Source organism: Cynocephalus volans, chromosome 16, assembly GCF_027409185.1.
Source record: "Cynocephalus volans isolate mCynVol1 chromosome 16, mCynVol1.pri, whole genome shotgun sequence".
NCBI classification, from domain to species: Eukaryota; Metazoa; Chordata; class Mammalia; order Dermoptera; family Cynocephalidae; genus Cynocephalus; species Cynocephalus volans.
In genome coordinates this window covers 65,866,691-65,868,762 of record NC_084475.1, presented here as the reverse complement: position 1 = coordinate 65,868,762, position 2,072 = coordinate 65,866,691, and the positions used below count along the sequence as shown (strand labels likewise).

General features: G+C 39.4%; 1 pseudogene; it reads right to left on the bottom strand.

Annotated features, from left to right (window-relative positions):
- Positions 1–378: 378 nt before the first annotated feature.
- Positions 379–614, bottom strand: LOC134364545 (small ubiquitin-related modifier 2-like; annotated as a pseudogene).
- Between the last annotated feature and the right edge of the window lie 1,458 nt (positions 615–2,072).

Genomic DNA, 2,072 nt, shown 5'->3' with positions numbered 1-2,072 from the left:
CATTATGTGGGGTTTTTTTGTCGTTGTTAAAACAGCAAAATAATTTACTGGAATATAAAGATAACAGCTGAATGAGCATGCCAATAATGGAAAAAGCGGGTATTTTTACAGAAACAGTATTTTTCCCTATCCCATCTCCACTGATGTCAATCAGAACGTACCACTGGTCATTTACTTTTAAAAAATGCAATATGCTTATGCACATACCCCAGTTAATTTTTGTACAATAAAGGAATGGGGAAGGAGAAAATTAAAGAATTGTAGTCATCAGGATGTGGTGACCAAATTGTGGTTTTCTAATTGGGAATGTATTCTTTGTCTGTAAGAACAGAGTTCTGGAGCAAAGTATCTGGCTTCCTTTTTAGTAGACACCTTCTGTCACTGCTGGAGCACATCGATTGTATCTTCAGTCCTCATTTCCAACTGGGCAGGTGTGTCTGTTTCATTGATTAGAATCTGATTTGCCTCATTGACAAGACTTCTATTAGTTTTCTAAGTGGTATATGCCTCTTCATCTTAAACTGCATAGCAGAACCATCCTGCTCTTCCGTTTTCAAATTAATATGATCATTGTTCTCAGTTTTGACTCCTCCCTTGGGCTTCTCATCAGCCATGGTGAGCACCAGGGTCTCCTCAGCTGCTACTTCACAAAAGAAGTACTAAGTCTGCACTGAACAAACACAGAAGTAGCACCAGGAGTGGTAGAAACAGTTTGCAAATTTAATTTGAAGTCAGTTTCCCTACTGTTCCCTACCTGCATTGCTAAAGGGACCCATGTTCAACAACCTTTGAAAAATCTGGCAGTCAGTTTTCAACTTGTGATGGAATTTATTCATCAGATATATGTTTGGAACATTTTATTCATTTCACTAAAGTTGTTATTTTTGCATTGGAAAATTTTAACATTCAACTTTTTGGCAGTCATCAACCCATATAAATCAAAGTAAAGCCTCATAATAGCAATACCGTTTCAAAGAAGGAAAAAATCAAAGCTATTTAACACGACTGTTAATTTTTTCATAGTTTTTTTTTTTATGGAAACAGGAAGTTTTTATTTTGACCATGAAAAATTCTCTGCAAGCAATAATACAGTCCATCAAATGCCTTTAAAAGTTGCTGTCTGAATCTTCATTAGTGTACAAATTTTAACTATATGAATATGTATGGAAAGGAAGAGAAAAGAGCTAACTCTTAACTCTGCTCCTTATTTCAGTTCAAAAAGAACTCTTCAGTTTCATTTCCCTTAGCCCCAGCGTATCTCCAGTATATCACACACTCCTACTAAAGGACTCTTGCTTTAGAATGCAGACAGCATGTGCACACACACTCTGTGCCATTAGTCTGAGGTTGAGGAGGAAGGAAAATGAGCTGAGGAACTGCTTGGAGGCAGGCACGGTGCTGGGCACCAATGACAGTAGCGATAGAGCTGACAGAGTGTTGACTGTTTCCAGCTCTCTGCACAGCACATTGTGTCATTGCCATGTATAATTCATGTTTAATCCTTTGAGGTGGGTTGCTCATGTTATCTCCATTTTACAGGTGAGGAAACTGAGACATAGGGAGTCTAAGTTGGCCCGGGAATGTAAGTTTTATCCAGTTTGGCTGGATTTCAAACTGGTGTTCTTTTTCCCTACAGGGTGAAATAAGATGTGAAAGCAGGAATGTGATCGTGTTTTTTGCTCCTTCCTTTATCCAGGAAATGCTGTTTATGATCTTAGGAAATACTTCTTGAAGGAGCCTTATTATTCTGTCACTGCTATGGGTTAAATATGTCCCCCAGAAGTTCATGTGTTGGAAATTTGATCTCCATTGTAAGAGTGTTAAGAGGGTGAGAAATTGAATTGTAGTATTTAAAAGGTGGGGCCTTGAAGAGGTGATGGGATTGTGAGGACTGTGCCCTTCTGAGGGGATTGATCCATTCATGGAGTAATACACATGGTTCTGAGGACTTTAAAAGGAGCATAAGTGGGAAGATTAGCTCTCTTGCTCAGCCCATTCTTGCCATGTGACCCTCTGGTCACCACTGGACCCTGTAGAGAGTTCCCACCCAGAGAGGGCCCTCACCGGATGTG